The 23618-nt window shown below is 39.1% G+C and overlaps 1 protein-coding gene across 1 annotated transcript in view; it reads right to left on the minus strand.

The window, feature by feature from the left end:
- Positions 1–22072, minus strand: part of brinp1 (BMP/retinoic acid inducible neural specific 1) — a 108491-nt gene extending 86419 nt beyond the window's left edge. Inside the window, exon 1 of the mRNA XM_087843754.1 lies at positions 21701–22072. The gene's annotated coding sequence lies outside the window, so the exon portion shown is untranslated. The remainder of the gene's footprint in view (positions 1–21700) is intronic.
- Positions 22073–23618: the final 1546 nt, after the last annotated feature.

A 23618-nucleotide genomic window follows, 5' to 3' on the forward strand; every position in this document is an offset into this window, starting at 1 on the left:
ATAGATAGATAGATAGATAGATAGATAGATAGATAGATAGATAGATAGATAGATAGATAGATAGATAGGATCTTTTTCTAAAGTTTATTCAGTTCTTACATACTCATGTCTCCAGGTTTTGACCAATGCTAGTTTCAGCCTTCTGAATTGGTTTATTGATCTGGTATCTCTACAACTGGTACCATAGCAGACAAAAATAATGCAGACAGAACTACAGATTGTTAGTAGATTTCCAGCATCCTTGTGAAAACACCAAAAAAATCTGAATACATAGTATGCATCTGCATAACCATGGTGTTGCTCCTTCAATCCTGTTGATTGTTCAAATCGAATCCCAACCACTAGTAGTTCTGAATTATTCCAGCCTCCTCACCTGTTCTTTTCATGGGCTTGGTCACAATTCTTTCCCCCCTAAAATCAGCCATCATTTCCTCTTTCTTGTTATATTTAGGAGCAGACAATCATACTCTCTGAGTCAGCACTTTAAAATTGTTAAAGAACTTCAGCAGATTGGGAAGTTATAATAGAAATCTGAGATGTACAAAAAAATAGAACCAAGGACTGAGCAGTCCCAGTGGCACTCCTGTGTTACTAACCACCACGTCAAGCAGGCACTTCCCCTGCCACACAATCTGAGACCTGTCCAACAGACAGTCAGCAATCTACAAGATAGTAGATTGCTGACCCCTATCTTGCGTAACCTCTGACTCAGTGGAAATAAAGGCACTGAAAGAAAAAAAAAACGGTGCCATCGTTATCACTGATGTTAGAGACACCATGTTGCTGCATGTGACAGGCAAACCGGAGATGGTCTTTAGCATGTGGTCCAAGGTACGACAATTTTAGTCTCTTTGATACTTAAATTACATTTGACTTTAGGGCAACTTGATGCAGGATACCAGATATCTATGCAGCACAGAGGTTTAGGACACTGAGACTGATAGAATAAGGGCCTGTAGCCGCGTGCCTGAGGAGGTGTTAATACAGAACCTGAGCTGGGTCTTCTTGCACTACTGCATGGGAAGACCCAGCTCAGGGTCCTGTGCCCTTGTAAAACAGACTCAGCTCACTGATTCAGTCCAGATTGCATTGCTGCTGCTCATACTCACAAAAAGAAAGCCATATGAAAACTGTTAAATGGCAGAGGTCACCCCAACTGTCCCATGTCACTTTGATTATATATGTATGTATTTCTTTGTTAAGAATCTGGGCCTCACATGCTCAATACACATGCAACTCTATTCCTGTACCAAGGGTCACAATTTGCAGGGCTGGCCAAGTCAATCAATTTTAATCCATGAATGGGAGCAAATTACATTTGTTCTCATGTCAAGAGTGCTTGTAACTGATGAAAAGATGTGTGTACCAGCAATGCACAACAACACACTATCCTTAATAATGCATTTATGCAAAGGTAGAGCATGAGATCAAAACAAATGGCAATCTAAAATCATACTCACATTTGCTTGGTCATCTGCGCAAATATATGTAAGGTTTGTTTTCACTTTCTGTTATATATATATATATATATATATATATGCATATATAGATCATTTGATGTATTTATTTTTGGGGTGGATTAACAGAACTGAGAGGGGAAGAGACAGCGAGTGGATCACGTTTACCCTTGAATAGCAGGGTAAAAAGGGGAGGATGTCTGCTTCAGGAAATCACAAGACAGGACAAGGGAGGCTTGTTTTCTCCATCCTCTTTTTAAACAGCCTTATTCATACTGCAACTCCTCCTCCATTCTGCTTCTTTCAAGGGGATTCAATCCCCATTCTGGTCCCGTCACTAGCTTTGCCAATCAATTCCTCTCTCCCTAGTGTGGGGCCCTAAGTGTCTCTCTTTATTCTATAAAGTTCATAAGAATGGGGAGGCTTGTTCTGCTTATTTGTATTCTAAATCCCAGGGAGGCAAGAGATCAGGATAGAAAGAAGCCTACTGCAGGGACAGGTAGACTCACTGGAATTAGAACAGATAGTGTATTCTGTATTTTTACGCTGTCCATTGTTCATATGTGACATCTTGTCACCAGTATGTAATATTTATTTTCTACATTTTCAGTCAGAGGAATTGTATGGATATTAGCAGATGGGATTCTCTCTGAACTCTTATCAGCACAGCTGCCTCAGAGTGAATTTATTCCCAGTGATACAGGTATAATGCGCGTAGTGAAGCAAAACCTTTGACGCGAGGTTATGGATGGCTGGCAGCCTATGAATTTTTATACTCCTCTGGGTTATTTTACCATAGTTCATATTAATATGACCTCAATGGGACCAAAGGGTATGCAGGATTCATGCTGGGGAATGACAGAATGAGGAGTGAGAGAGCAGAGTTGCATCTATATGCCAAACCACTGTCGTCTGAATTTGGAGAATTATTATTGCAGAGCTCACAGTCATGTCTGGAAAGGCGTGGTAATGGTCTGCCACTTGCAATTGCTGGGAAGCAACAGAGGAATGGGAGGAGCAGCCGTGGCTAACTTCATTTGTACTGGATTCTTCCCCCCACCCAATCTCTCGCCTTGGTCCTTCCGTTTCTTTAAAAAGGACTGCAGTGGCACCCTGACCTTCAGAAAACATGGCTGAGCAAGCAACACTCTGTTTGATAATTAAATTCTCTGGTTGGTCAGCAACCAATCAGCTCAGCTCAGGGATCAATGGCTGATTTTAAAGAGCAAACTAATTCACTAATGGTCAGAGTTATTCCAATTTACCTGGCTGCTGAATTATTGTGTCCACATCTATTCTGGGAGGGGAAGGATCAATGCAAACAGGGGAGAGGAGTAGCAGAGGAGAGCATCCGTCATGTGATGTAGTGCACAGAGTGTGCATCGAGGTTGATTTGATGACTGCCCAGCTGAACAGAAGCTATGCGGGGGCAGTTTATGAGATGTTTCTAAACAGGGAATGTCTCTGTCATAAAGCAAGCTAATTAATAAGGTTTCAGTTTAAGTGTGAGCGCGAAGACCACGGATGGTCTTAGACACTGGGGTGTGTGATTGGGGTGTCAAATAAATTAAGCAAGCTGGCAAACCACAGGGCACAGAAATTTAGCATGAAATAAAAATGGAATTCATTTACATCCTGGGGGATTTCTGAGCAATGGAAATAAAAATATTGTGACAGTTGAATCTTTTTTTTTTCCTTCACTCATATTAATACCTTACCTTTCTATTAACATTGCGAATGGGAGTGCTAACATGATTATCAACAGAGTATGTCTCTTAAATAGCACTTTTAGGCAAAAAGGAGCATAGCATTACTGATTTACTTCCATGTTCATCTCATTCCAGGAAAACGTGTTTTAAGCTGATAGGGAAAAACAGCAGGATTCTACCTCTTTAGCCAGAATCACAGTCATTCACCAAAGAAAATTAGATGGTACAACATGCGAGCCATTTGTCACCACATCCACCACTGATGTTGCTGGCTACTGTGGCTGCATTACAGATGAAGATTGATCATTTGTCAACTTGCAAATTGGCTTTCAAGTGCTTTCTCTAATTACTCTGTGGTTTTATTGATGAGAAACCACTAACTGCTTTCCTTCGATTTACCTCGCTGGGCACAGTCGTTGTTTTGAATATGTCGTCTCTCACCTTCCAATAAGCCTTTAAAGGGGAAAATAAAAAAGGGCGCAATCCTCCAAGCGTAACAGAATTTGTATGCTACTTCTTGTTCAAAAGTTCGACTGAAGGGATATGAGAATGAAGGCAAAAATGCCAGAATTAATTTCAGTCCCCGAGCTGGTCATACTCAAAATGCACCCAGAGGAGCCCCTGACATGAATCAGAGCCTGAACAGGAGTTGCTGGGAGGATGTAAATGACACTGTTCGCACTGCAGACCTTCCGTGCTCATGCATGTAAATGTCAAGTGATGTTATCCACTGTATGGTTTCCAGTGACTAGCCCTAAAAGGTCTAAACCAAAGCAATGGACGAGCAGGGAGGAAAAAAATCTCTTAGAAGGCTGTTTATCTGAGATCAGCTGATATAAGCTGCTCTAAGATAAGAGTAATGTAAATCTACCTAACCTGCTATCGTGCTTCACTGTTTTTTCACGTATGCACACATTTGTTTTACTCAAAAATCTGAAACAATTTAATTTATGCATTTATTTGAAGAGAATGACCGTAAAGTCTCACCGAATTAAACAGCTGATCCTCCTTCGTTGTTTCTCCGTCCTGTGACTGATTTGTCATAATTGCCAGTGACTGTAACATTATTTTTTTTCCCAAATCACACTATGAGGGTAGGGTGCGAAGAAGTGTTGTTGCGAGGCAACTGTGAGACTGCAATTGGATCGCAGAACTGCATTTTATTTTAGAAAGACATATGTGAGGAAGTATCATCTTATCAAGGTGAGAGCATGATTTCCTCATCCCATTTCAATATGTGTGCTACAGGACTCTGGCAGGAAAAGTAATGTTTTCTATATACTTTATCACTGTGGTCCTTATCAGCTCTAGCAAAAGATTAAGCTCAGACAGAATGATGTGTTTCACTCTTAGTCCCACCACCCCACCTTAACCTCCTAAAACTGTCTTTTTCTACTTACAGATGTCCATATATCAAGTTTGCAACAAAAAAAAAGAAAGAGAAGAAAATGTTTTGCCAGCATAGTTCTAAGAGTTAATGCTGTTTCACCTTTTCACAGCAACATTCCCCTTTTATACTTTTTTTTTTTTATGAGGAGCTTCTTCTGAGAGAAATACATAACAGCTGCTGTCCTCTCAAGAGAATGGACCACTGGCATTATGTGGAGAGAGGTTTACTCCAGCTGCAGTGGGTTATTTTTGTTTGCTCTTGCAATCCCCATTTGCTCCCTGCACTCTGATGCAATGCCATCTCTGAATTTATTGACCTCATTTTCTTTCCATTTTGATGTCGACTTCCTAATTCAGTATTCGACAAATTGTAAATCACGAGACTTTGGCAAGAGTTCCCTCTCTGACCGGCAGCCTTGCTCTTCAGCAGCAGAAGGAATGGGACATTTAGGCGACGGTCACCGGTCCTATTGTTTCTAATTCAAATCCATATATTTGTGTCAGGGAAGGGGGAAAAAGGAGGAGGAAACACAGACTGTGTTCCATAAATCAGCAAAATCTGCAGAGACGTAGAGCAGATGGTGAAATTTTATTTAAAAAAAAAAAGTTAGCCCATCTCAATTCATTGCAGACTAAGCACTGCAAAGCTAAACTGTTCCACATTATGCATGGCTTGGGTCAGTACTATTATCAACATTCTAAAGATATTTTTGCTCGGTGCCAAGCTCGTTCTCCCACACAGTTAGAACGAGCCTACCCACTGCTGAGTGAACTGTATTAATCTATCAACATACATAATATATGGCTTTTGTTGGATTCTAGCCTCCAGATGAACTGGACGGATTTACCGTTTGACCCAGGGAGTATTTATAGCCACTGTCCTAAAGTAGGGGCGCTCAAGTGAAGAAACGGACTTGAAATATTTGATATAACTGCAGCACATTTCCATTTGCAGATGTGAATATCGTGAAGCAATAAACAGAAAGGGAACATCACTGGTACGAATGGGGTTAAAAGGATATACAGCTTCTGTATTTATAACGGTTCAGTTTTGCTCCGCTTCAACCTGTGCTGATACTTGTTGTCACATTATGTGTTTGGGGAACTTGCGGGGGGTTACAAAAATGAAAGAAAGAAAGGAGTGCTTTGGGAAATGCTTTATCACATACACACACTCAGTCATGCAGTGTATACAGCAGATCCCCATGCACAAAGGCATCCCGAGCAGACATTTTCAGGACTGATATGACTAAAAGGATAGTGGAATTTTGCTGAGAAAAGCAATTTTCTTTCCGCACCATACTTCGTCTGCTCTTCTTGGGAGGTTATCGTTTGCAAAAATGTGCCCTTGATACGGGTTAGTGCAGCCAAAATGTACCTATTCCCCATGTTAAGTTTGAAAATAGAGTGCTCTTGACCTCTTGCCTTTGAAATTCTTCCACTGTCACTATATTCCGCTCGTAAGCTGTCCTCTTTTTATGCCGTAGCTCAGAGGCTTTCGCTACAAGGTTAGCGTTTTATTTTTCCCATCCTCCTTTGCTTCTTTGACCTCCTTCCTTTCCAAGACAGAAGCAAACTTTGTCACAAGCCTTGTAAAATGCATGCTTTATACACCAATTCAAGTCAGCTGTTGTTATATGCACCTCAATGCATGATTGCCAATAACAGCATTTCCTTTTGCTGCTGAATAATTAACAGGCCTCTTTTGCCAAAATTGCGGTATGAGCCTCAGAAGAACAGGAGTAAATTCCTGAGGTCTTTTTCAAATGTTTACATTAAGAAAACACAGAAAGTGCTTCTTCACGATTTAATATTTAATGAGTTGGTTTAGATATAGGTAATCCTTTCCCTATAGGGTATAAAGGATTTAACTCTGCTAATAATAATTAAATCAAGGCTACAGAAATTGAAAAGTCAGCCTTCTCTTTAGCGATGGTTGAAATTACAGGTTTTTATATAAATGCATCAAAAATGTTTTCATAGAGATCAAAATCTAAAAATAGACGGATTGACACATAAAATATATTTGCATATATAGAAGAAAGGAGAAGGAAGGTCAGCTGACACAAACGAGGCACTAGTAAATGTAGATGATGCTCTCATTCAAGTAATAAAATTATAAAATGTGCTCTACCTTTTCTACAGATAAGTAGGTTTTACATTCATACAGTAGATTTTTCTAAAACATTCCAATAACACCATAAAATAGGCTAGTTGGAACGTCAATGATGTTTTCTGCTGACAATCTTATACCCAGTTAGGGCAGGGAAATATGGCCAAAAATATTTATCACGATATATATTTGAAAATTTGAGGTAACAATATAACCGACGATATAATTGAAGCAAGACAAAATACAACTCCACAACTTTATTAGTGCAAAAAAAAACATCAATGTATTTTCACTTAAACAAGCAGCTTTTTTTATGTGCATTAAAGCTATGTAAAGATGTAACAGTGCAAATGCAAATTCCTTGCTGACAGTTTAACCAAAAGGCATTTCCAATGGAAACTGGCCGACATATCCTCAGTATAACCATGTATAATATCCACAAAACTTAAAAAGAGGTTATACACACACATACGCTAATATTATGTTGAAGCACAATACGTATCACTCCGCGAGGCTGACTACGATAGCCATAATGCTCCGACAATCAAGTGGTACGGCTTCGTAGCTTAGCAAAGTCGTACTAAAACGTTTTTTGACAAATTTTTGAGTGCCGTGTACCACATAAAATTGGTTCGGTAATAACAACGGCCCGCTAGCATGCTCTACCAAAAAATGTGCTTTGGTGTGTATCTGACGGACAAAAGCTAAAATAGTTCCACACCACTGAAGTTGCACCATTTTTACAACCCAGTTCTGGTTCATCTGTTTCATTCAACAATTCGCTTTCACCCTTCTCATTCTCCGTCGCTGCCATGCTTTTTCTGCCATGTGCGTATGAAAACAAAGGCCCTGCGCATGCACGTTTTAAACATATTTTATCGCAATATTTCATTTTCTTATCATTGCCTAACATTATACCGGTATTACCGTGAACGATATGATATGGCCCAGCCCTATACCCAGTCATTTATTTTTACAGTTAAAAAGACATAACTGTATATGTTTCTACATCTATGACATCAGCTACAGAGAAAACATTTTGCTTTATTGAAAAATGCTTTGCTTTTTTGAAAAACATGCCTAAGTGAATTCCGCAGTAGCAGAAAAATGGTCTGCAATTAAAAAAAAGCTTATTTTTCTTGCAACCCTCTTTTTCGATTGAGCGCTTTTTGTGTTTGTGTTTTTGCAGTGTGTGTGTGTGTGTGTGGTATAAGGGTCTGGTATAACTTATGACTGGAGAAGCAAGCTTGTTTTGGTAAAGTGGAAAAGAGGACATGGTAGTCACTCGGAAGGAATGACCTCATAGTTGAACATGTTAATCAAGAGAACACTGATTAGTGATTAGCTCCCATGTGGGTAAGAGAGAAGGAGTGAATTTTAGGCTTGCTTGATTGGATGATGAACTAAGAGGAGTTTGCCTCTTGAATTTTAAACTGATAGGATAATGGAGGGAGGTGGAAAAGAACGGATGTCAGCTGAGAGGTGTGGCTTAGAAGGAGTACTAATGAATGAAAGAGTAGCCTAGAGGTGAAAGAATTAAAAATGAAGTAGTCTCCTTTATTAAACTTTTGCTAAGCTCAATTACAGTGATGAAAGACTTCCCTGCTGAACCATCTGAACCAAAGAACGGGGGGAAGCATCAAAGTAAAAGCACATTTTGTGAAATCTCACCTAATCCCAATTATACATTGACAGGTCACAATCCACTTTTCTTTCAAATGTGATTTGTTTTCAAGAGTTACATTCAGATTAGTGTAGTCAGATTCCAGTCCAGGAAAAACTACAACGATTGCACTTTTATTGCTCGCAAGTGTGACTTGAATGTGCCATGTTGCCTCTTCCATGCCCTACATTGTTGTCTTGTTGGTGTGCTGAGAGCACAAAAAGCACCAGAGAGGATACTGCACAGGCAAGCTTCACCTGGACTGGCCTCTCCATCATTAAAATTAACTACATCAGCTCCATCAGCAACACACCACTGAGCTGTTTGGGGATGGTATGCATTTTTCTGCTTTTTGATCATAAGTAGGTACAAAAAAGTGCTTTTTTTGCCCCCTAAAACTCAACCTTTTTTTGTGGCACACACACTGTACAGAGTGTATAGTAATTTTGTAGTTGAGTGAGCAGTGATACAAAATAAAAACGGGATCAATGAAACACACACTGGTTCATGACAAAGCATAGACAAACACCTACATGGATCATCTGATGCATGATGAAGTAACACAAATTTGAAGTTCCCATATCAATAATAATTCTGTTGTCTTTGATTACTTTAGGAAAAATTATTGTAATTATTGAAATCACCTCTAAAACTAAAGCCACATAGGTTCTGAGGTTAATTTAGGTTTGTGAAAATAAATTGCCAAATAATCAGTGTAGCATTACATACATCACTGATTTGATGGGAATTTATATTAAAATATGTTCATATTTAAAGAGGCTAAGCATATGAGGTACTTAAGTATTTATAATGCACATCACGCACCATCTCTCTGTCAGGATACTGTTTAATATAAACACACACACACACACACACACAACTCCCCCTGTCTGGCTCAGGCATGCTTGTCGGACTTTGTAGTGGTTTTGTGCTAAAATTGCATTTCAGCATAATAAATAGGTCCACAGTGTGATGATCTGGGATTTGCGATTTTTTTTTTTCTTATTTTAAACACTTACTATTATATATCTGTCTTCTCTGTCTAAAGAAAATGTTAATACTGACCCCAAAAAATGCTGGCATTGATCATTTCATGTTACTCCACAATTAGGAGAGAAGTGTTAATGGAGTGAGGTGCCAGATTGGCACAGCATCGGCAGCACTGCACTCAATTGAGGAGACAAATTATTCATAGTAAGAGACTCAATCAATGTGTATTTCCAATGTCTCTGATTTTTTTTCTAGAAGGCAGTAAGTGTATCACCCTCTGAAGTGTTTCAGAAATAATCAAATTGGGTATGGTTTGATGTATTGTTTCCTGCATATGGATCGACATACCAGAGCAATTATCCTGGAACATTTTTTTAAAAATGAGCTGTACAGTCTGGCTTCTTGGGTCTGAATGTGAAAATGGTGTTTGTTTTACTGAAGCGTTCAGTCTACCAGGTGTAGACTTGAACTCAGATCAAATACAGCATTTAGTCTTGTCTGGATCGCCATCACCTGATTATGTTATCTGATACACAATCATCCCAAAGCAAAGTATAATTACTTCCAACATTGTCTAGACTGTGTTTGACTCAGTGTAAAGCAAGCCCAGAGGTAACAGCACAAAGACCTGCTCTACTTAACCACTACAGTTCACATTTTTCACATCCTTTCCCAACCTCTCTCTTACACACACACAAATATACATATATATACAGCTTCACTTCTGCACAAATTCTCTGAAGTTTTAAAAGCCAGTTCTGTATATTGTCGACACTACTTCAGCCTCCATCTCATGTCAGAGCCTCTTTCCCTTCCTCTTACTCATGTATCCCTATACTCACCTTTTCTGTCACCCCAAACACCCCTAAAATCAGGTGAGAGGTCCCCTTCAATTTCTCTCCACCTCTAATAGGCACTTCCTTGTGTTACATGATCACTGGGTGTCAAGATTAAAGAATGGCTACTGCTTCCCAGGGCAGACATAGATGGGAGACAGAGAAAATAGCACTCCATAATTACTGATAAATCGAGCACACAGCCTCCTCTCCTTCCACTTCCTCCCTATCCACCTGGCCCTGATGTCAATGTGAGGGGCTGAGCAAGTTAAACCGAGAAAAACTTGACCACGCCAGCCACTTTTTTGCACTGCTGATATTGCAGTTAAGTTCAGGCAATTCAGAGCCAATTGACTGACTTGGAGCTTTTATTCAGCCTCCAATCATCATTTCTTTGAAGTGGGACACACAGTGCTGGACTAAAACAGCTGCAGCCAAAATACAATGCAGCAGTCTACAGCCTGGGAGAATATACCACACTACGCTCTCGACCAAACACAGGTAAGCTGCCATACAGCACATTTTCCTTTAATCTCTGACAGGGTTATAACCTACAGAGAATGATGAATGCACCACAGATCAAGCATTCCCATTTACTAAACACCACACATGTGCATTGTAAGTGACAGTCGCTGGAACAAGTGGTAAAAGAATAAAGAAAAGGCCAGATGGCTGGGTCTCACCCCACCACCAGACAGTTGTGATGGATTCCCCAGTTGCAACCCTTTGCCATTGTTTGTTAGCAATCCTAATAGAATTGGTGGAAAGCAAAGCCTTTTCTGCAGTGACAGTGTTTTGCTTTCTAGTAGTATTGTATAGTAATTTGAATATTTATTTTAACAGGCAAGGAACCAGGTGGTAATAAGACTCTGGAGATTAAACATTTTTCCTGTAGTAATGATATACATGTGCCACAAAGCTTTATCCCGAGTAGCTTAGTTAGGCAAAATCAGGCTCACTTAATAGGTGTATGGGCTTTATTAGACTGATCGTCAGTCTGAAGGGCCACCTCATTTCACTGTGATATACAGCTTAATTTGATATTCATCTGTGCCACTTTAAGCTTAGGACAGGGAGGAGTGATCAAGACCTACATGAATCGCTGAATAAGATAATTAGATGTGGGAGGTTAATTAGCGATATGGAACCAGGCATTTGAACTTCCAAGTGCCCCAGATCTGACTGGTAACTTGTATGTTAGGAAACAATACGGCTGACTAACCCTGAATTGTTTGGCAGCATAATGATGTTAATGATAAATGATGTGATTTACTTTCATTTACATGCATCAAAAGAGAGTAAAGTGTGAACTATAAGTACTCTGGCATTTTAAAGGATGCCTCCCTTTCTCTTGCACTGACCCTCTTCATTGCTATCGATTTTATGCCATGTGAAAAACTGTGCAATGGATCTGGGGAATATATGACAGTGAAAAGAGCAGTTGCTGCCGCAGAGTATAAACCTTTGACCTCAGCGCTAAGGACTTTCATGGTCAGAAGGAAATACCAAAATTACTAAGCATAGAGCTTAAAACATAAAAGAATACATCTGAACAACTCCCCAGTGTGTCCCATAAACGTATCCTACAAAGTTTGCAGTTAATTATATTCAACATCTGTTTATTATCTCTAGTTCTCTGGCGACACTTCCCTTTCTACATTTAGATACCCAGATGCTTCATCCTCCTTTCCAGAAACCATGCTGACAATTGACCTAACTGTTTGTCCTGCAAAATGTGGGTGCTTTTATAGATTAATCTTTGGATTGAGGGATTAGAAAGAAAACAACAAAAAAATAACACACAAAAAAAAGCATTAATAACACAGCTGGTTGTATGTCTGATTGACACTTGTCACATAATGATTTATGGTCAGGAAACCTCATCATCATTTGAATCCATTGGCTACCTTTCTAGAGTTTTTTTGGTTAGGTATAAGAAACAAGTTTACTTTAAGGATTTGGAAAACATCATGGTTTAGACTGAAATACAGCTTTTTTGTCTTAACATTAACACTTTTCCCAAGTGTAACAAGCTTCTCAACTGTTGTCCTTGTTTCTATGGTGACGGAGCACCAATGATAATTATTCTAAGAGGGCGCACATTAAGCTTAAATGTGACACCAATGGCTCCTGATCAAGAGGCAGTATCTGACCAGTTGAGAGCAAGCCGAGCTGGAAAATAATACTTTTTCAATAATTGTTGAAGAAAGAGGCACTCCACCGTGTCTCAAAATGAACAGTGACTTTTTGTTAGGGAATAAAATTAAGTTGTTAGATTTATGCGTTTTACAAATACGGCCAAATCAAAAGGTTGTTTCTGAGTGGAAGACTTTTTCTTGAGAAACTGTGTTGGTTTAAGATACTTTCTCAACATCTGCCTCTTTGCTTCTTCTTCAGCAGGCACTGCATTTGGGATTCAGTAGGGATCATTTTTAGAACTTGCTTTTATAAGATGTTTAATCCCAGTTCATTCGATTTCAAATGTAAAATGTCATTAAAAAGCTAAGCATTTTTTTTTTAAAAAAAGAAAAAAGGTACAGCTTTTTGCCTTTTAACCCCAGTGCATTTCTTGTCCATTTTTATTCCGTCCCTTCTACAACTTTTAAATGTCACTGGAAGCATTTTAAAAGCAGAGCATTTAATATGAACAAGGTCTTTAATTTTGAAAACTGACTCACTATGTAATTCCTGTGTATGATAAGTAGGAACACTGTGTAGCTTGGAGGGGTAAAAAGAGCAAAGGTGGGAAGTATAGGGCGAGGTATGACATAACCAACCGATGGTACTGTTACAACTATTTGCATCTCAAGCCATCTTCACAATTACTTGTTAGCTTGTTAACTGAAGTGTATCAAGCAGCCTTAAGAGTAGGGCTGTTCGATATAACGATATAGATCGGATGACAATATAGAAACGTCTATCATTTCATTTTACACTATCGTTTGTTTCGTGGTGTCGCAAAATAAACTGTTTACGGCAATATTTTTTCATTGTTTTCTATGGTCACTGTAGTGGCTATATTAATTAGAATTAGAATTCTTATATCGAGATATGAGATTTTGGTCATATTGCACAGCCCTACTTAAGAGCATCTAGGCACACACTGCCTGTTTAGCAGAATGATGCCCTGCAGCTAGTCCCCAATTTATAAATTCCAAAACATGCATTCAATTTAGCAGGTTTCACTTGCTGTCTGTAAATGTATGCATTTCAATGCCATGGTTACATGGCATGTTGGGTGTACACAGTAATCTTTAAAAAAAAACAAAAAAAAAAACACAGACACAAAGAATCCTGAAATATGTCAGGGAAATGAAGATGATTGTTGTACTACCACTGCCCTCAAAGACCTAATCAACCGTTAAAATTGAAAATCTGATGTGGCAGTTACTACATCAGATGTAGTCTCACAGGTTTTAAAAGCTGTGTTGAAAAATTTTACACCTCAACCGTACTGGATTTTAATGGCAATTCTGTATATGTTGTTTTTAAGTCCCAGTGACCACTAAGTTATAGCTTTTCGTTTCCCATTCATTTATATACAGGCATCAAATAACCACCTGGATTCGATCCAAACTGGCTGCCGAGCTCCAGGTGAAACTTCTGGAAGGGCTTCTGGCCAAGCAATACCACCAACATATAGAGGCCTTGAAAATGGCATATTTTATTTACTAGCTTTTAATCATATTCTCCATCTTGGGGCAAAACTGGTTCATATTTAATAATCCACAACAATATTGCAGCCTTCAGGTGCAAATTTGCCTCTAAAACATAAGTAGTCATCGGAAAAGACAGGTCATTATAGGAATTAGATATTTATTTATTTTAAATGAATGCATCCAGTAAATTAAATATAAGAATTCCATGAGTAATAAAAGTAAAATAAGGCCGACCAAATGTAAGAATGCCAGTTAAAGATATGAGGTTGCAAGAGCTAACAGAGAAAATGCCTTAAAGGCGATGTCAAATGATAACAAATATGCATAAGTCTGCAGTCAATCAATGTTTCCCAAGCTAAATGTGACAGGAAGTGGTGCTTAGGCAGTCAAGCTCTCATGCCAGGAATGCAAATGTATGCATTGGGACATGTAAGATTGACATTAGTGTACACAGAGCTTCTATGTTTAGAATTCTAATTAATATACATGTCTGCTGTTATACCTGATTTTGGGCCTCAGGAATTCAAAAAGATGCTTAATGTGCACACACACACGCACACACACGCACACAAATTCTGTCACAGGCAAGGCAAGGGCAGCTATATAAAAAAAAATCTATAGGTCGGTACTTTTGTGAAAATGCTGCGTCAGGTCATTTCATGTGCTACTTCTGGAGTAGCCCAACGCCTTTTACAGCTCAGAGTTGTTGAGGAAAATGAAAGCTGTGTTATCCAACTAAATATTCTCATGTTGTTTAATGACTTACATTTAAGGGGATACACACTAATGCTGTTATTGCACCTACCGGCCACATCATTAGATACACCTTACTAGTACTGCACTGGAGTCCCTTTGCATTCAGAACTGCCTGAATTCATCTGCCATAGATTCAACAACGTCCTGAAAACATTTCTCTGAGATTTTGGTCCATGTTGATACAACAGCATCACACATTTGCGACAGACTTGTTAGCTACACATCCATATATGAATCTCCCATTCAGCCACTTCCTATAGGAGCTCCATTAGATTGAGATCTGGTAACTGTGGAGGCTATTTGATTAAGCTGAGCTCACTGTCATGTTAAAAAAAATGTTTGGGATGATTGGAGCAGTCTAACTGGTGCACTATGGTCATGAAGGGATGGACATGATCAGCAACAACACGCTTTGTGGCATTTAAATGGTCATTTTGTACTAAGGGGTCCAAAGTGTGCTGAGAAAATATTTCCCACATCATAACACCGCCAGCAGCACCCTGAACTGTTGATACAAGGCAAGATGGATCCATGCTTTCATGTTGTTCATGCCAAATTCTGACCCTATCATCCAAATGTTGCAGTAGCAATCAAGGTTCATCAGACCAGGCAATGTTTTTCCAGACTTCAATTGTTCAATTTTGATGAGCCTGTGCAAACTATAGCCTCAGTTTCCTGTTCTTAGCTGACAAGAGAGGCACTTGGTGTAGTCCTCCACTGCTGTACCCAAGGTTTTGTGCATTCAGAGATGCTCATCTGCACATCTTGGTCGTAACAAGCAGTCATATGAAATTTAATTGAACAGTAAACATTGAGTTTACACCAAGCATATTTTCGTTAGTGAATAAATAGACCTTTGATTTTATATTTCAGTTGTTCAAAATTCTTGAGTCATTGTTTAAGTATGAAAACAAACACAAATGCCGAACCAGTATATTTATGTAGGAAAGGCATAGCTAGAAAAGAATATAAAAAAATCTGTTTGCACCTCATTTTCAATATTACCCTCTGATCAGCGATCTGTTTGTGTGTAGGTTGCCACTGCCCAGGGCTGAAATATATATCAGTGATGCTGCGATCTTCTGGCATGGGCCAACAGCACATTGACTCACCAGCATCACAAAGGTCATGGGTCAGTCCATGACTCCACTCTCTCTCCAAAAAAGCCCCCACTGTTTAATTTTTCATAATTGGGCCATGGTAAATCTACTGAGAATGGCAGCTTCTAATCTCAATTCAAGCTTCACGTGATAAATGCCAGAGAATTTGAAATGCTTGTTTGAAATATTTTTTATCTTCTTAAGAAATAATTAGGGGGGTACCTAAAGTGCTCCAGTAGGGAGTACTTTACACTTGTTAGTCAGCACAAGGAAGGATGAAAAAGATTAAAACCTTCTCTGTGTGAGTTCCAATTAACATTTTTTTTTTTCAGAAAGATTATCTTCCCGTGATTGTTCACATTTAAATTATGACTTTTACGTTGATAGGCAATTCAGTGGAACAATTGAAATTGTATGTTTGTTTATCCATGTGAATGTGAACTAGAATGTGAATTAGTTATTTATGGAAGGAAAACTGAAGGTTCTTTGGGTGACTTTAGCCTTTTGTGATAATTTTTCATGGGCGAAAATACAAGTAGTCAGGCAAGCAGCTGTGACACACTTCAAAATGACTAAGAATCTTTTTGTAAGTTTATGGTCAATCAAATCTGACCTGCTCAGTCCTTTAAAAGTTAGTAGTGACAGTTACAAATGAGTCACACAAAGGTCACACTGATTGCTTTTTCAACATGGGTTCAATTTTCTCAAGATGTTGAAATCTGCATTATAAGCTTTCCCAGAATCAATTGTGAAAGACAAAATCACAATACATTTGATTTGTAGTTAAAATATCAGCATTGTTTTGCTGAAGGTGTGACACACAAGTTATATCTGCATGCATGCAATGACTCACATCATCCAAACAAGTAATGTGGATACCTGATGGAACATCCAAGTATAATTTATATTTAATAGTTTAAGTAGTTGCTTCTGTTCCCTTCCCATGGTATAAAGAGACTCCCATCTTTTAGGCATTAATTTGTTTTGGTTTTCCCAATATGTGAAAATTTGGTTTTAACCCAGGTAGTGACAAGCTATCAGGGGGATATGGAGATTTCACCAAAACCTATACTTCAGGTACCTTTCAATGCAAGTATTTAAGTGCTTTTTTTTTAATCAAAAAGTAGGCTGCTTAATAGGAAAAAAGAATATTAAGCTGCAAACAAAACAGTGAACCATATTAAGCTGAGGAGATACGAGATGGACAGTAATTCTCTATGCCTAATGGTTTTGTGTTATAAAGTACAGGTAACTCAATCCATTCTTGATATTAAAAGTATTTATTAATGCAGCTTTATTTAGTTATCAGATGTGGCTAGTATACACCTGAGAGCTGAAAAACAATAACTTTTGTAGGTAAGCACGTACGTAAACACATATGACGCGTCAACATACCGATAGAGAACATATGCCACACCAAACTCAATTATGGAACACACTTAACAGCAAATGGCTGCACAGTTATGTTGCTGCCCACAAATTTACCAAGGATTTGCAAGTGAAGAGGAAAATCTCAGCAACAAAACAAAACTGCCAATTACTGGCCAGAACTGCACATTATTGCTATACAAACCAGACCCAGAAGCTATACTGGGAGGTTTGCATTTTGCAAAATACCTCAGACACATCTTCTAGACAAGAGCAGATCGAATTATATAGCAGCGGTAACATGGGAGGCTGGAGTGAAGCAAATTAAGTTAAAGGCTCTATGTATAATCGTCGACCAGTGCAGACCTCTGCAAATCAAAACATCTTTCTCCTTCTCCACAAAAAAATCAAGTAGATGTACAACACCGCTGTCACCAAGCCAGCAAAGACCAAGGCAATGTCAGGCAAAATAAATTACTGTAGTTATTACTGTGTTGTCCGAGTTATCATATTTTAGGGAGTAATAACTAAGCTTCCTGGCAGTGTTTAATGACACACGGGTCAGGGTTGCGGAGGCTCAATTTAGCATCACTTTTCTATCTAGTGTCTCCTACTTGGCAAACACCAAGTGCTAGGTCAAGATGCATGGTGTGCAGAGGAGTGAGAGTGTGTTAACCCAATGTGAAAAGGCCACTTTTGCACTTTTGAAGGCAAAAGCACTGGGAGCAAGTATATGAGAAAAACTGTTATAGTGATTTTTATGCCATCCATGCTAGCATTCCACAGGTGATCTGCAGAGAGTGAGACATCTTTTTTTTGTGAAAGCAGCTTGTGCAAATAGAATTGATCTGTAATGATTGTTAGAGCTGCTCAGCTGGGCAATTGGCTATATCTACTAAATTATAAGTGGCTGGGAAACAAATGCTTCATTAGCAGCCTTTAGAGTGGATCCTTTATTCTGCAACTTTACACAATGAAATATACCCAGATAACCCCAACTTCTTTAGTGTTTATGTTTCCTAAATGTTTATTCAGACTTGGCTCTAAACTAAATGACACCAGCGTTAAAAGAAGACGCTTCAACCATCCACATGCAATATCATCTAAAAATGGTAGGCTCACTTGTTTGCATTAGGATAATGACAACTTTAGTTTTTGGTACTTGGGGCTTTGAGTGTGAATGTTTCCGAATTAGTATATGTCAATATAGTTGGTCTAATAAATGTTTTATAAGGCAGCTTCACCAGCTACAGCAACAACCAGTAGCAGCAGCTACACCCAGACCAAAGTCAATGTGGAGCCTCCTCTTCCCTCAGTGCATAAAAATTGTATCGCATTGGATTTGTCAAATTCCTTGCTTGGTGAATGAGGTTAATTAGCATTACTATTCAATGATGCTTGTGCACAGCGGCTGATTAAGATATCTTTTCAGAATTTATATGAATGAAAGCAGGTAATTTGCTTCAGGTCTGTTGTTCATTTTAGTACAAAAAAAAAATTTTAAAAATAGGTTAAAATGATTTTATATGCTGCCAACACTAATTTCTAAAAGTTTTAAAAGAGCACAATCAGTACACGTTAACTAGTGAATTAAATCAAAGGATGATGATTCCCCTTTTTTTTGCTCATCACCCAATTTCTTTCTTTCAAAATTTTATGCAATCAAGATACTCTTTGGTATATCTATCTATCTATCTATCTACCTATATATATATATATATATATATATATATATATATATATATATATATATATCAGTCAGAAAAGCAAGCCACATTAGACTTACATTAATTTAATAAATAATGTTTTCTGTTTGCTTTTGAGGTTTTGATGTATTATTTAATTCTTGAATGCAACATAAAATGGTATTTGTGTTCAGTCGCAGCTATTCAGACTCTGGCCCCATGCTGTGAATAAAGCAAGAAGGAGATAGAGAGAAACCAGAGACAGGCCACTTTACTTAGTTGAAGAATTACGTGTACTGAATGCCTAAATAGTTTATAAAAATAAAACTGTCACTGTTATGGTGCTCCCCTGAGGCTTTGCACAACACCCATATTGTTCTTCACAAAATTATGGAGACCTTCTTTGCAGGTTTGTGTCACTCCATGCAAACGTTGAGATAAACATTGTCTTTAATAGCCATCCAATAAGTAAAGTAAAAATTCCTTCTGAAACTGTGAAATCCTCCTAAGCATTAATATTTCATGACATGCAAGAATAAGCACTAGTAATCATCTTTAATTATGAGCCTGTGGCTGCGAACGGCTTTTTGAACACTGCATTATAAGAAAAGCATGTTTAGACCCATGTACTTTTGGGACTGATAGCACCAGCACACAGGTCAGAAAACCCTCAGTGGAGATCAGCTGCGTTTCCAAAATACTGTAAACGTGCCAGGATTTCTGGTAGAGTTTGTCACATGTCATTGTGTGACCCTGTTGTTTGTTTCTGATAAAAACAGATTTTCTTTTCCTCCAAACCTCTTAGGAGGCAGCCTTCTGGTCACTACAGCTGCAGCCAGCACCCACATAAAAACAATGCTGTGCCAATACAAGAATACAAAGAGAGAGATACACAGAGAGGAAGAGCAGGAGAGAGCTGGTGCCAGTACAAGACTGGTACTGTTCTCTATCCAGCACACAGACAGTTGGAAAAGTAATATCCTTATCTTTACACAGAGTGATAAAGAAATGCTGTGCACATATGGTCAATGTATTAAGTCTGTCATCATTTCCTCCTAATTATGTTCATGGGTGTTTATTTCCTTGTCTTTTAGAATCACAGTCACATGATTTGCAGACAATTTATCAGTAAGTTGCACTGCCAAGCTCTGTAAAAGGACCTCTGCTGCTGAATGTTCTCTTTTCAGTCCTTGAAAGCATTATCAACATTGGGTCATCTAAAGCCACGACACAAATATAGCTTTAAGCCACTGCAGGCATTTTCATTTTGGCAGCGTGATTTAGAATGCTTTCCCTCTGAATATGATTACATGTTGCCAGCATTTTGCCATTGAAAAGGCCACCAGATTGAATGAAGCATTCGGAATGAGGGAGCTTTTCTTCTGCAATTTCCGCTGCCAGTGCAATTTTCTCTACTGTACATGCAGAGGAGAAGGCAGAACAATATCACAGAGTTAAAGCACTTGCTTTTAGCGTAATGCTCATTTAAGAAAAAAATTAATAAATAAAGCTCAACTTACATTTCAAATTCAGTATGCTGGGTTAGTTACAGTGGGGTGCCACACAGACCCTTTTCTAGCATGCTCATCAAAGGCTTGATTGTGCAGTATAGACTGAGATCCTGCAATGTTCATTACTCATATGTGTGACTTCAGTATTATGAAACTAATGCTTTGCACTCTCAGCCTGGTAATTATAACTGCAACTGCGGGTTTTTTTCTGTTTTCTTTTTTTAAAGTTCCTTAAAGCTACTTTGGCTAGCATTTCAAAAAGAAACATTGACAAACAAAGCAAAATTTGCAGTGGCAGCCGTGGAATTGCAGATAAATGTTTCCGGACTAATTTCAAACAGAAGCTGCTCCTCTAATTTCATAGACTTGGTATCAGTATCACACACAGTAATCTTGCCTTTAGCCACACAATGACACCTATAGTGTAAAAGAGCATGAGCTCCCCTCGCAGTTAGCCGGTGGAACAGCAATCAAAGCAACTTGAGGGAACACGGAACGGCAACTTTGCCTCACTGGTGACACGCGCGCGCGCACACTTACAACAAAACAAACACGTACGTGCTTGCTCTCATGTACGCGCACCCTGATGCGTCCAACGCTACGTACAGGACGGGCCAGCGGGCGCGCACAAACACTGATCCGTCTCATATCAGGCAGTGAGACGAAACAATGGGGAAATATTCATAATTATTAATAACATGCAAATAAAAACGCTAGTAATAACACAAAGAATGGACGCGATTGATTTACTCTTTATTATTATCATCATTATTATTTTTTTTAATAAATATGGTGACTCTCATTTAAAGTTAAGAGCAAATGCAGCTTTCAGAGAGAACTAATCATCGCTAGATCTGGACTCCAAAGAGAGAGAAAAAGAAGCTTGAGTACAAATGTTGACGCTGACTACTGCAGGCCTGATTTACACCCCTACTCTGAATGTTGCCCCCCGGACTGCCACTCACTGAAACAGGTCTGCGTAATGTGCCAACCCCGAAAACTGAGATCATTGATTCCCTCAGTGTTTCGTGCTCCTTTTACATCCGCACTTCTGCAGCATCACCTGGGGAAGATGCTGCCTCACAACGTGCAGCGAGAACGCATGCGAACGCATGCAATTTGTGAGAATAAGTCATTTGCCTGGTGGTCTAAAATGAAGGCTTTATACGGCAAATTGTATCAATTTTAATACCCTCGGAAGAGCTACGTCGACATATAGTCCGGGCGGAGCTTGAAAGGTAGCTTCGCCGTGAGAAAGAAAAGGGGGAAAATTACCTCCATCCTGAAAAGGACACCACCGGCCACCCTAGTTACATGCTGACCACGCAACATCGCCATAATTGTGCCACAATATAGCCCTGCCTACCAGACCACTTCCTCGTGGTTAGTGATAGACAGGAAAAAATATACATAAGATATCTTCACATTATGTTAGAGGTCTAAGCCAGCATATACCGTACTTACCTAAAACTGACTCTCCCCTCTTAGCTGTATTTGTGGTCCAAGATTTCTTAGTTCTCTCGCCAACAACTTCTGCTGGAGCATATGTATCCAGTGCTCATGCTGGTGGCTCAGTCGGTGATGTTGGATTGCGGATGATTTGGCAATCCTTTTCATGCTCAAGGGAAAAAAATCCTCCGTTTCTGCGTGGTCTCGGGCATTGGCGCGCAGATGAATAAAGTAATGAAGTCCGTCAGGAGGGAAAGGAGAAAAGGGAGCTGTAGAAGTGGGATTTATGTCGACGTGTTTGAAACAGTTCTGCTCTCTTTTTTTGTCACACTAGGAGCCGTTTGCGGGTAGAGAGGTGTGGATGGATATCTAGGAAGGGAGGCTGGGATCCACAGACGGAGGGCGAGAAAGGGGAGGTACAAAGAATACAGTCTCGTATTGTAGAGGACGGTCATGGCAGGCAGTGAGGGGTGGGTCTGGACTGTATGAGGCGGAAGGCGAGGTAACTGAGGGTGGATGAGGATAAGAAGCCGCGTCGTGACTTTTTTCAGCTGATAGGTATGCTAATTCTTTACACCGAGGCTACAGGATGAAACCCATAAATAGCCTGGTCATTGCTCATTAAGGTGTCAACATTTGGGTACGGTGTGGGCTCAGAAGGACACAGGCTTATTAAGCATACAAGGATTTTTGTTGGAGTTTTTGTTTTGTTTTTTTGAGACAACTGAAAGCGCAACAAAGTGAGAAGGCGTTGAGTTGCGCAGAAGGTGTCATACAATACCACGTGTAGGCTGTGTTCTTTACATAAAAAAACAACGTGACTGTATGTCTGTGTTAATGTGAACTTATGATGACTTGCTGAGAAACTCATCTTCATAAAAATTCAGCATAGCTCTGTGGACCCCGTTTCACGTTGCATTGGAAGCGAAACCTTGGCAATTTATGCACACATTTTTGTGGAGCAAAATTTGCTCTTCTGTCCCAGGTGCTGAAACACAACTGAAGTGAAGTTCTGGTTACTGTCCATGGTTCTGAAAAGCAGCAGGGGAGATTCTGTTGTTCTGTCGATGGCTGCGAAACCTGCTCAGTAGATCTGTGGCCATGTGTGTCAGGTAATAATGTTAACTCAAAGTGGCAGGTGTCATGGCTGCTGAATTCATTAATGCAAACACTGTATTAAACGTATAAATTCACTTCATTAATGACTGATAAGGTCACGGCTGCTCAATGTAGTGGCTTTAACAGACAGTTAGGGCTTATATTCTATAATAACACTGTGGGGGCTACATCAAATTTGTATAGGCATGTTGGTGTTAAACTAGGGAATCTCTGGCATCATTCTAAAATCCTTGCTATGGTGCTGGTGAGTGGTGTATTCTGACAACATATGGTCAGCAAACGCATGACATAAGATCATATTTCCTTAGACCAAAGGCTTAGCCAAAAGCGCTCTATTCTACTGCGTTAGATATTACATCAAAATTATATCAGCTTGTACCTCACTTCATGAGGATATCTCCAGCACTGCAAAATGTAGTGCAGAGTAATAGGTAGAATCTGCAGTCAAATTTCAAAACAAAGACTTTTGAGAGGTCTTACAAGCCGTCTACAATTCTTAACATAAAAATGCAACAAATCCTCCTCAGGTCATTATGTATTCTTCTACATCAGCATTCATCTTAGCACAGCTTGCTCTGTCTTTCTGTCTCCTTCACATACATTTTTACTGCTGAGATTCAATAAATATAAACATGAACTGTGCATTGAAGCTGGTAACATAGCTGCTAAAATTTTGCCTCAAACCATCTTTGGTCAGGTCAGCTAAGGTTACTTAATATTTAAGGTACCTTGTGGGCAGTTTTTTTTCTCTTTTGAATGTTAAAGGTTCCATTAGTTTGGCAGTATCATCCTGATTTAGTGGAAATATGTATAG

This window comes from Neolamprologus brichardi, chromosome 7 (assembly GCF_056152115.1).
Source record: "Neolamprologus brichardi isolate AB-2024 chromosome 7, ASM5615211v1, whole genome shotgun sequence".
Classification (NCBI taxonomy): Eukaryota; Metazoa; Chordata; class Actinopteri; order Cichliformes; family Cichlidae; genus Neolamprologus; species Neolamprologus brichardi.